This window comes from Salmo salar, chromosome ssa22 (genome assembly GCF_905237065.1).
Source record: "Salmo salar chromosome ssa22, Ssal_v3.1, whole genome shotgun sequence".
In the NCBI taxonomy this organism is placed as follows: Eukaryota; Metazoa; Chordata; class Actinopteri; order Salmoniformes; family Salmonidae; genus Salmo; species Salmo salar.
This window is the reverse complement of record NC_059463.1, coordinates 38,589,976-38,602,200: the sequence shown is the minus strand read 5'-3', so window position 1 is coordinate 38,602,200 and position 12,225 is coordinate 38,589,976. Positions and strand designations below refer to the sequence as shown.

Genomic DNA, 12,225 nt, shown 5'->3' with positions numbered 1-12,225 from the left:
CAGCTGGCTAGAGTGTTTACGGACATATTCAACCTCTCACTATCCATTCCAAGTCTGTTGGCCCAACTTGCTTCAAGATGTATAAAATCGTTCCTGGACCCAAGAAAGTGAAGGTAACTGAACTATACTGAACAGAAATATAAACGCAACACATGAAGTATTGGTCCAATGTTTCATGAGCTGAAAGAAAAGATCCCAGAAATGTTTCATACGCATGAAAGCTTATTTTGCTCCAATTTTGTGCACCAACTTGTTTACATCCCTGCTAGTGAGCATTTCTCATTTGCCAAGATAATCCATCCACCTGACAGATGTGGCATATCAAGAAGCTGATTAAACAGCATGATCATTACACAGGTGCACCTTGTGCTGGGGACAATAAAAGGCCACTCTAAAATATGCTGTTTTGTCACACAACACAATGCTACAGATGATTTTAGGGAGCGTGCAATTGGCATGCTGACTGCAGGTATGTCCACCAGAGAATTGAATGTTTGTTTCTCTACCATAAGCCGCTTCCAACATTGTTTTAGAGAATTTGGCAGTACGTCCAACCGGCCTCACAATCGCGCACCATGTGTAACTACGCCAGCCCACAACCTCCACATCAGGCTTCTTTACCTGCAGGATCATCTGAGAACAGCCACCCAGACAGCTGATGAAACTGAGGAGTACTTCTGTCTGTAATAAAATTGTTTTGTGGGGGAAAACTATTTCTGATTGACTGGGCCTGGCTTCCCAGTGGGAGGGCCTATGCCCTCCCAGGAAGGCCAAGAAGATCACCAAGGACGTCAGCCACCTGAGTCATGGCCTGTTCACCCCACTACCATCTAGAAGGTGGAGACAATACAGGTGCACCAAAGCTGGGACCGAGAGACTGATGAACAGCTTCTATCCCTAGGTCATCAGACTGTTAAACAGCCACCACTAGACGCTTCCTCGCACTACATACAGTATTTTCATATGCAATAGAGGTGTTACTTTTCTGTAAGCACTCGTACAGTAGGGCGAGTTTATTAATAAGTGCTTCGTACATGAGCCCCAAGACGGCACAAGTCCATAACAAACTGTTTTGAGGACAGACGTTTTAGCAGCACCTTGAGGTTTCTGTCTGTGGCTGTTCTTTTTACATGTATGTCCGATTTGGCCCACTCACTGTGAGCACAGAGCACTTTGAAGTTAGACAGTTCCGCACACTGTGTGGAAAGAGCTCGCTCCCCACTGTGGCCTCCGCAATAGCCTACAGTTCTTCATCATTCTCTCCACCGCTAGACAGAAGACCGGGAAGATATCACCATTTACCTACTTCTAGGCTGCTCTACATATTGTAACGATCGTCTGGAAGAGGGGACCAAGATGCAACGTGGTAAGTGGTCATAATGATTTTTAATGATACACTTCAAAAACAAACAGGGAAAACGAAAGCCAACAGTTCTGTCGGTGCAAACCACACAACAGAAACAACTACCCACAAAACCCCAAAGGAAAACAGGCTGCCTAAGTATGATTCCTAATCAGAGACAATGATAGACAGCTGCCTCTGATTAGGAACCCTACTCGGCCCAAAACAAAGAAATACAAAAACATAGAAAAAGGAACATAGAACGCCCACCCAATGTAACACCCTGGCCTAACCAAAATAAAGAACAAAAAACCCCTCTCTATGGCCAGGGCGTTACACATATGTATTTGGTTTGTCATTCTATAGTTTTTCATGGAATATCTGTGGTGGTTTAAATTTAATTGATTTAGAATTTATCAGAATAAATATTCCAGAAGTAGTTTTACCAGCCCCAAGCTACGGCAGCACTACAGCCCTGATAACGCCTGCTAAAATGTGTACAAGACCAATACCATTTTACTTAAATATAATTTTATTTGAACTCCTAATGATCTAATATGAATTCAATGTCACAGGCACGCATCAAACTTACTGAACAAAGGGAATACAAGACACAAACACATGCATGTGAATCAGGGTTGTGCAATCAATGTAAAGACTTACGGCTATTTAAGGTCATAACTTTGCAGTGTTATGGGAGGGGAGCAGCCATAGAAATATAATTACTACAATGACTAATTATATTTCTATGGAACAGCACAGTGTTCTATAATTTGGGTGTGGTTGCTTCTTTGGTGGTTAGAAAAGAAAACAGTTAACACTCATTTCTACTTGGTGTTAATTTATTTCACCAATGTTTCTGCTAAAGAGCCTTCATCGGGGTGTGGTTGGAGAAAAGCGAAGGATCATGTCTGAATTAAACACCTTGAACAACACCTGGCTGGCACAGTCAGAAAAATAATAATTAACAGACAAACCTTTGCTTACAGTACTGGAATCAGGTCCAGTTTATATTACTACTTCAGAGTGGCTGGCATGGCCTGACATCTGTTGAGACTTGGAAACTGTGCAAATAACTTATCAAAGCTTCCAATTGCGCTGCCTTGTTGGCACATAGTGCTGCCTGATGGTGTGCCAGCCAAGTCCTGCCCAGGCCACATAGCAGAATAGGCCCTAAAGCCTGAGTTAGCGTTTCATCATTACAGTATTGCTGCCTGTGGGGATAATCCAATCACACCGTTAGCTAGCAGTCCTATGTTTCCCTTATAGCAGTTATCTTGATTTTGGTTTGATGTTGATAGGTTTTAATGTTGTGAGTCAGGATAAGAACTATGATCATACTGTATAACGCAAAATGCAAAATGTAAATATGAGAGTGCGTGTAGTATATTCCCAAAAAGGCTAGTCAACATACATGTGCAGTACTTGTCAGTCTTTAAATGAGGTGAGATATGCCCTTAAAGGACTGCTGACAAACTTACAGTATACATCTGGCCCATATTCATAAAGCATCACGGAAAAGGAAAGGTCTTATTCATTATGATATAAAAGGCAAAGCTGGATCAGAAGTCCTACTCTGATTATTGCTGTCTATCAATAATGACAAACCTCCTGGTACTGACAACTTGGATGGAAAATTACTGAGGATAATAGCGGACTATATTGTCACTCCTATTTGCCATCTCTTCAATCTAAACCTACATGAAAGTGTGTCCCCTCAGGCCTGGAGGGAACCACAAGTCATTCCATTAACCAAGAATAGCAAAGCACGATTTTCTGGTTCAAACAGCCAGCCAATCAGCCTGCTACCGACTATTAGTAAAAGTTAGGAAAACATTGTTTTTGAACAGATAAAATGCTATTTCACAGTAAGATTAACAACAGACTTTCAGCATGCTTATAACGAAGGGCACCCAACATATACGGCACTGACACACACATGATTGATGAGTGGCTGAAAGAAATTGATAAGATTGTGGGAGCTGTTTTGTTAGACTTCAATGCTTCAGTAATCTGCTGTTGAAAAAACACGTGTCATGGCTTTACATCCTCTGCCATATCATGGATTGAGAGCTACCTATCTAACAGAACATTCTTTAATGGAAGTCTCTCAGGTCGAGTGTGGTATAACTCAAGGCAGCTGTCTTGGTCCTTTACTGTTTCCTATTTTTACTAATGACCTATCACTCGCTTTGAGTAAAGCCTGTGTGTCTATGTATGCTGATAACTCAACATTATACACATCAGCTACCACAGCAAGTGAAATCACTGCAACCCTTAACAAAGAGCTGCAGTCAGTTTCAGAATGGGTGTCTAGCAATAAGATAGTCCTAAATATATAAAAACTAAAAGCATTGAATTTGGTACAAATCACTCTCTAAACCCTTAACCTCATTTAAATCTTGTAAGAAATGGTATTTATTTAACCTTTATTTAACCAGGAAAAGCCCAATTGAGACCCAGAGTCTCTTTTTCAAGGGAGACCTGGTAAAGAAGGTAGCAACAATCAATACATTACATAATTAAAACATACAACAATAGAAGACAACAACGTGATCCAGCCTAAAAAAAGCATTTACACTCCTCTGTAATAGAGTCTAACATCAATATTTGAAATTAATTCAGTGGCACTAACATATCTAGATGAAGCATGGATTGTAGATTATTCAATGTGTCTGGTGCACAAGAAGAGAAGGCAGTCTTGCCTAATACTGTGAATGTCCTGGGGACTTTAAGTAGCAACCACCTAGCAGACCAGGTATGGTAACTGCTGGTGGTGAAGGAGACCAGACTACAGAGGTAAAGAGGGAGTTTACCCAAAAGGGCTTTGTAGATGAACACATACAAATGTATCTTTCTGCGCATATAAAGTGAGGTCCAACCTACCATTTGGTACAATGTGCAATGGTGGGTGAGTGACTTGGCATTTGTAATGAAGCGCAAGGATGCATGATAAACAGAGTCCAGTTTCTGTAAAACAGAGGAGGTTGCATGCATATACAACAAGTCACCATAATCAATTACAGAGAGAAAAGTGGCCTGAACAAGCTTCTTTCTAGCCATAAGCGGGAAGCAAGTCTTATTACGAAAATAAAAACTGAATTTCAATTTAAGCTTATCCACATGAACTTTAAAGGACAACTTGTCATCCAACCAAATACCTAGGTATTTGTAGGATGACACTTTTTCAATGGATAAGCCACCAGATGTGACATTGCTAACGTTCCCTGGCAGAGTTCTAGCTCTGCTAAAGGTCATGAATTTAGTTTTTTGTACATTCAAGACCAGTTTGAGAACATAAAGGGAAGCCTGCAGTGACTGAAAAGCAGTCTGGAGCTCTTCAACAGCCTGAACCAGAGAAGGAGCACGTGCATATATGACTGTATCATCTGCATATAGATGTAACTTTGCTGGTTGCATCACATTTCCCAAATCATTAATAAAAATTGAGAACAACACAGGAGCTAAAATGGAACCCTGGGGCACACCTCTATTAATGTCAAGAAAGCTAGTCTTGTGATTGTCAGTATATACACATTGTGTTCTGTCAGAAAGATAGTTCCAAAACCAATTTACTGCCCCTTCACTGAGACCAATGTTCCTGAGTCTAGCTAGCAACAATTCATGGTCAACTGAATCAAAGGCCTTTGATAAATCCACAAACAGAGCAGCACAATGTTGCTTTTTATCAAGTGCATTAATGATATCGTTTGCCACTGCCATAGCTGCAGTTGTGGTGCTGTGCCCTGATCTAAAACCAGACTGAACCCCCTCAGTATGTTCTTTTCAATTAAGAAGTTTTAAAACTGTGAGTTCACTAGGGATTCATAGACTTTGGCCAGGATAGGGAGTTTAGAGATAGGACGATAGTTATTAGTATCTGAGGGATCTCCACCCTTTAGCGGTGGGAGGACATAAGCATTTCCAAATGCTGGGTATGGAATTGGTCAAGAGACTCAAGTTGAAAATGTGAGCCACAGGTTAAGTAATAATACCAGCTACTATCTTTAAGAGGTAGGGGCCCAGGTTTTCTGGACCTGCAGACTTTTTAGTGTCTATAGCCTTTAGTGCTTTATAGACCTCAGTATAAGAAACAGGCTCAATGTTAAAATGGTTCATAAGGGCCTGTATCATAGTTGACTGTAACAGAGTTTACATTAGAGGCCTGGGCCCCACCATTATCAAAAACTGAACCAGCAGATATGAAGTGCTTGTTAAAAACCCCTACAATATTGGCTTTATCCTTCACTTCATTAGAATCCATCATTAAATGGTCAGGAAGGCCAGAGGATACATTATAACCTGAAACTGATTTGATTAGTTTCCAGAACTTGGTAGGGTTGTTTAGGTTCTCTGTAACTGCATTTAAATATTAATCTGATTTCAACTTCCTGATCAATCCTGTGAATTTGTTTCTTAGCCCTCTGATGGAGGCCCAGTCAACAGGAGCATTTGTATGTCTAGCTTGAGCCCAATAGATATTTCTCTTTCTAATTAATTCTGCCAAGTTATCTGAAAACCAGGGATTGTCCCTTTCACTGATTCTAAATGTCTTCACAGGGGCATGCTTATCACAAATCGACACAAATTTCATATAAAAATAGTCACAGGCACTGTTAACATCGGGAATCAGACTTACTCTGTCAATATTATGGTACAGATCATGTAAGAACGCTTCTTCATCAAACTGTCTAAAATGTTTTTAAAAAATATAACAGGGTTTGGCTTTGGTCAGTTTTGTATTTCTAACACAAGCAATTACACAGTGATCACTGACATCATTACAGAATATCCCAGTCGATGTGTATTTGTGAGGGGTATTCGTTAGAATAATGTCCAATAGCGTTGATTTGTTAGGTGCTCTGGGATTCAGTCTTGTAGGCACATTCATTAATTGAGCGAGATTCAGAGAGTCACACAGTTCTTTAAAAGAGTCCGATACAGATGTTAGCATATCCCAGTTCAAATCTCCTAAAATAATGAATTCAGAGTAATTAGCTTGTGTAGGACATCAGAAAGAGAGTTAAGTGCGTCTCCCGAAGCCGAGGGCGGTCTGTAGCAGCCGACTACAGGGATGTGGGAGTCCTTATATATGTTCACTTTAACTGCAAGCAATTCAAAATGTTTGGCTTTGGTAATCGAGAGAATTTCAGAGGTGTTAAACTCGGATTTCACATAAATTGCAACCCCTCCTCCTTTACTCATCCGATCCGTTCTAAAAACCGTGTACCATCAATAGAAATCAAGTTATTTGACACAGATTTCTTTAGCCAAGTTTCTGATAAAACCATTATGTCTGTGTTTGTCGTTTTGGCCCATATTCTAATCATGTCTATTTTTGGAAATAAACTTCTGACATTAACATGCAAGAGGCCAACACCTGCTCTGTTTTTAAAATCATATGGAGTCGGTAGAGATTGCATGGTATCTACCGGCCCAGGGTTTGATTGCACATTACCTAAGATCAACAATAAACGCGTAACAATATATCTCAGTTGCCCAATGCGTGACGACTTGGTGGAGCCAGCACCATTGTCAATAAAACAGACTGAGTCTTTCGACAAGTTGAGGAGACTAAATTGCTTGGTCTATACCTAGATTGTAAACTGACATGGTCAAAACGAATTGATGCAATGGTTGCTAAGATGGGGAAATGCTCTGCTTTCTTGACATCACAATCAGCCAAACAAGTCCTACATGCCTTAGTTTTATCACACCTGGACTACTGCCCAGTTATATGCTCAAGCTCTGCAAAGAAGGACATAGGCAAATTACTGTTGGCCCAGAATAGAGCAGCATGGCTGGCCCTTAAATGTACATATCAATCTCTCCTGGCTCAAAGTAGAGGAGAGATTGACTGCATCACTACTTGTATTTGTGAGAAGTATTGATGTGTTCAAAGCACCAAACTGTTTGTTCAAACAGCTAACACACAGCCCGGACACCCATACATACCCCACAACACATACCACCAGGTGTCTCTTCACAGTCCCTAAGTTCAGAACAGACTCCGGGAAATGCACAGTACTACATGGAGCCATGACTACATAAAACTCTCTTCCACATCAGATAACTCAAGCTAGCAGTAAAATTAGGTTAAAAAAACAGGGAAACTACACCTCACAGCACAACGTGGACTGTGAAGAGAGACACACACACTCTAACATACAAACTCTACACACACGCACACATTGTAATATTTTATTGTTGAAATATTGTACATTTTATATTTACAATTTGTAATGGTGAAGCAGTAGCCATTTGTGAAGTGCAGAATGTCTTGTGTGATGTATTGTTTTATTTATTTATTTTGCCCCTAGAGCCGCATTTGGTCTTCAACGAGATCCGGAGGGCCGCACCAATTTTTGGAAATATTTCTTTGCCGTCAAAATTTGCAATAAATGATCCCCTATCCATCGTTTCTGTCATTTTTTGTGCTCCCTGACTGTCTAGCTTCTATTTTTTATTAGCAAGCTGGACACAGTCAAGGAAATGTATGAATGAAGAAGGTCCATTAATATTCCTACAAAGTTTCGATTTGGTTTTAGTCATTTTAAAGTGTATTGAGTTTGCCCCCGCCCTGCTTGATACAGAGACAAAAAGAGAGGAACAGAAGGAGTTTGAGAGAGAAGGAGGCAGAGTTATTGCTGCTATGTATGCCACTCAGAGAGAAGTCAATATATAACACAAATCTTTCAACAGGTAGACTACAATTATGAACTGATAATTCTGAATTATTGAATGAGTTTACTATGTGTGACGCTTATCTGATGACCTGGGGAAACTACCAAAGTAACATTTGATTGCACTTTGAATACGGTCTGTGTCTTTGGACTGTCTGTGACAGTTGGAGCTGACTAGGGGTTTATTAGAGTGGTAAATGCAAAGGTTCTTCATAACTCCCAGTGTACACCAGGACAGAGCCCCTCACACTGTTGATATGTGTGTGGAGAGAGAGGCACTGCAGTCAGGTCAATGCTTGGGAATATGCCCCCCCCCCACACACTCAGTCTTTAAGTAGCTGGGAAATGTGTATCCGAGTGGAAGCCCTGTGCTACCGCATTGTTCACAGTATTGTTTTTTTTCTGCATGAATGGCCCTGGCCATAGGAATTTGATTAATCCACTCCTTTCACATGTTGAGGAACAAACAGCCAGGAAAACTGACAGCCAATGGGTAGAAAGGATGGGCTGTGCAAAGCAAACAAGCTATTCATGCCTCCCATTAATTTAACCAGGGAAAATTGACATGTGGCCCCTGCTACACATACTGTCACTGTAGGCTACTGAGCATAACATAAACCTCATGGATATATACAGTAGGCCTAAGTAAAGCTGCTCATAGGCATGTACCACGATCATATACATTTTTAAATGCACACCCACATACCATGCAATTATTACAATATAGTAAGGAGTAGTCTGCTTAATTGCCATGTTATTTGTAATTAGGAGCCCTGCAGGATAGGCTCTTATGCAAATATGCAAATAAGGAAAAAGCTGTGATTCACAGCTGTACTGTTTTAATTTATTTAATAGACTACCTACTGGACACACACTGGTTGAATCAATGTTATTTCCACTGAACCAACATGGAATAGACATTGAATTGACGTCTGTGCAGGTGGGTAATGAGCTTCCTTGTAGGGAGCGCTGTGGTTAGAGAAACTAACTGTCCCTTTAAGAGAGAGAGTGAGAGAGACATGGGGTTGACATAGGCCATTGCGTAGGCCAGAGATTGCAGCATGATTGCCCGATGACACTTCGACCCAGCGCACAGAAGTAGAGGGTACAGCAACAGCCTGCCAGGGTGGTTTGTCTGAGCAAGAAGAACAATTTGACATTTGAATTCATGGGGATATTTGGCTGAACAAACTTGGTGTCAAAAACATTTCTGAATGATATATATTTTCTAAAATCGAATTACAGAGATGAACAACATCAGAAACTCTCTCAATTTGAGCGTGTGAACGAACTGCTCTCTGGGATTTTACAAGTGTTGACTGCGGTGCCAAGTGGCACACGCGGAAGTAGGCTACTCCTCTGTGCCATAGCCATGCCCCCGTTCAGGTATACTGTTACCGGCCGCTGGATCTATTATTGTGTCGGGCTGATGGTTTTCCTGGTCGTTTTTTTGGATGCAGGGTGTGAGGAGGCTGGTTTCTGCTGTACCGGCCGCGACCCGTCGTGCATCAGTAAGGGATAGAGAGCTGACCGTTCGTATGGCACCTGCTATTGCGACCAGGCTTGTACCTCTACCCTGGACTGCTGTCATGATTATGAACTAGCCTTCCCAGGTAAGAAGTTTGACAAATTATATGTCGCCCAAATTGTGTCAATTTCAACAACGCCACACTAACCATACATATGGTGATTTTTAAACCCAGTTTGGGGCAAAGCTAACTGAGTTTCTCCTGGAAGTGGGTTTATTCATTTCTGTGTCAGACATGATTTGTTTGTAATTCATATATGTCTTGCTTATAGATGTACTGTATACCAATATACTTTATCTCTCTCACTTTGACTACATGCTTTTTCAGTAGCAACATGGTAGAGGACACTACCATAGATTCATGCTTGTATTTGCTTTTATTTCCTCCCTGCTATGTCCTCACCCAGTCCTGTCCTCCTTCCTAGCGGTGTCCTGTGTGGTGAGTGAGTGGAGTGTGTGGTCTAGCTGTGCTGAGCCTTGCAGGGCCACAGTTCGGATGAGGAGCAGGCAGGTCCTGCAGGAGCCCCAGAACGGGGGGGTGGAACCCTGTTCACACGTAGAGGAGCATGCCGGCTGTGCAGAGTACAGGGACCACCACCGGCAGTGCAACAAATCACTGGGTAAGTACCACAGCCATACATATAGCCTTAGGTTGCATCTAGCGTTGGTTAGGACCTTACCCATATGCCGTTAATGGCATCTTGTCTATGTCAAATATTTCTCTGTCTTCAAATAAAGGTTACCTTCCCAGGTCCCTCTTGGGAAAGAAGTCTTCTGACCTCTATGATACTACCTGGTTAAATAAAGGCTGAATAAAAAAAACATATTGTGTGTGGGGGAACTAAATCTGTTGTTGTTGTCATGATGTTGTTATTATGGATGTTGTTGTCTTTGCAGTACCGGCTCTCATCCCTACCCTTGGCTATGGCAATGCCAGGAAGAAGAGAGACATCCCTGTTAACAATGATGATGATGTCACAGGGTGAGAGGCCCTGTTTATGTGTTTGTGTTATTCCATGGTATTCCTGTTATCTTCAGAGAAATATGATATCTAACCCGTGTTTATGTGTGGCAGGTAGCCTAGTGGTTAGAGTGATGGGCCAGTAACCGAAAGGTTGCTAGATCAAATCCCCGAGCTGACAAGTTAAAAACCTGTCGTTCTGCCCCTGAACAAGGCAGTTAACCCACTGTTCCTAGGCCGTCATTGTGAATAAGAATGTGTTCTTAACTGACTTGCCTAGTTAAATAAAAAATAAAAATGTGTATGTCTATATATATGTGTGTGTGTGTGTATGCTTATCCATGTACTGTGTGCTGACCTCCCTGACCCCTGGGTGCCAGCGTAGTGTGGGGCAACACACACGCTGGATGCAGTACCTGAAGGAGGGCCAACAGGTGTGTGTGGAGTGCCAGCCTCCTGCCCTCGCTGCCGGGCAGAGTCATTGCTCTGGAGACGGTGAGGAGGAGGAGAGGTAAGACAGGCTGGGCCCACAAGGAGAGGCTATAGATATGTAGTAAAGATTTAAATAATGTTTACATACTAACCCAATATTGTGTTTCTTGTTTGGAGAGTCAGATTTCAGCCACTAGGTGGCAGGCATAGTCTAAACGAGTGCCTGATAAAAACTGTCTAGTTAACAACAGTTGTTTCTCTCTCTCCAACTCCCACCCCCTCCCCCCTCTCTCTCTGATTTTCTCTCTCTTTCCCTCCCCCCTCTCTCAGTGGCAGGCAGTCTCTGCAGTGGCAGGAAGTGGGTAACGTGTTTGGAGACTAGACTCCTGCTCCTGTCCCACCGTCCACAGCGTCCTCTTCATATAACCCTGGACAGCTTCCTCTTCATATAACCCTGGACAGCTTCCTCTTCATATAACCCTGGACAGCTTCCTCTTCATATAATCCTGGACAACCTCCTCTTCAGATCATCCTGGACAGCTTCCTCTTTGTATTATCCTGGACATCTTCATCTTCATATAACCCTTGACAGCTTCCTCTTCAAATAACCCTGGACAGCTTCCTATTTATTTAACCCTGGACAGCTTCCTCTTTATATAACCCTGGGTAGATTCCTCTTTATATAACCCTGCACAGATTCCTCTTTATATAACCCTGGGTTACTGTCTACCTCCTCTTCATGGACATACAGACACAGGACAGCACATGGATCAGGCATAATCAGAAAGCCGCTCAGACAGTGTGTGCATGCATATGGACCAGACTGTACCAGTATCTCCCATAACAATTGGTATGAAACCTCTGCCAACATATCATTTTGAAAAGAAGGTTGACGATATCCGATCCTCGTTTGCTAAGTCAAACGACACCGCTGGTCCTGCTCACACTGCCCTACCCTGTGCTTTGACCTCTTTCTCCCCTCTCTCTCCAGATGAAATCTCGCGTCTTGTGACGGCCGGCCGCCCAACAACCTGCCCACTTGACCCTATCCCCTCCTCTCTTCTCCAGACCATTTCCGGAGACCTTCTCCCCTTCCTCACCTCGCTCATCAACTCATCCTTGACCGCTGGCTACGTCCCTTCCGTCTTCAAGAGAGCGAGAGTTGCACCCCTTCTGAAAAAACCTACACTCGATCCCTCCGATGTCAACAACTACAGACCAGTATCCCTTCTTTCTTTTCTCTCCAAAACTCTTGAAGGTGCCGTCCTTGGCCAGCTCT

At 42.3% G+C, this 12,225-nt stretch overlaps 1 pseudogene; it reads left to right on the top strand.

The window, feature by feature from the left end:
* The first annotated feature begins 9,118 nt into the window (after positions 1-9,118).
* Positions 9,119-11,328, top strand: LOC106583371 (somatomedin-B and thrombospondin type-1 domain-containing protein-like; annotated as a pseudogene).
* Positions 11,329-12,225: the final 897 nt, after the last annotated feature.